The sequence below is a fragment of the Papaver somniferum genome, unplaced genomic scaffold (genome assembly GCF_003573695.1).
Source record: "Papaver somniferum cultivar HN1 unplaced genomic scaffold, ASM357369v1 unplaced-scaffold_569, whole genome shotgun sequence".
NCBI lineage: Eukaryota > Viridiplantae > Streptophyta > Magnoliopsida > Ranunculales > Papaveraceae > Papaver > Papaver somniferum.
Window position 1 is genome coordinate 1 of NW_020648404.1, and position 282 is coordinate 282.

The 282-nt window shown below is 44.3% G+C and overlaps 1 non-coding gene across 1 annotated transcript; it reads right to left on the bottom strand.

Moving 5' to 3' along the window:
* Window positions 1-26: 26 nt before the first annotated feature.
* On the bottom strand, window positions 27-145 carry LOC113343181. The gene has a single exon (XR_003357077.1). It is a non-coding gene; the product is annotated as a 5S ribosomal RNA (ribosomal RNA).
* Window positions 146-282: the final 137 nt, after the last annotated feature.

Consider the following 282-nt stretch of genomic DNA (forward strand, 5'->3'; position numbering starts at 1 on the left):
AAAAAAAAGTAAAAATAAATAAAAAAGGCAATCAACACGAGGACTTCCGAAGAGGTCACCCATCTTAGTACTACTCTCGCCCAAGCACGCTTAACTGCAGAGTTCTGATGGGTTTTGGTGCATTAGTGCCGGTATGATCGATTGCTGAAAGTTTTTCACCAATTTTACTACTTAACACGTCTCCAATGTATTGGCTCGATCCATCTAACGCCCGTTACTTCCTCGTGGCAAGTCCGATCCGGGGAAGTGATGACTCGCTGGAAACCTTATGACGAGGAGAAC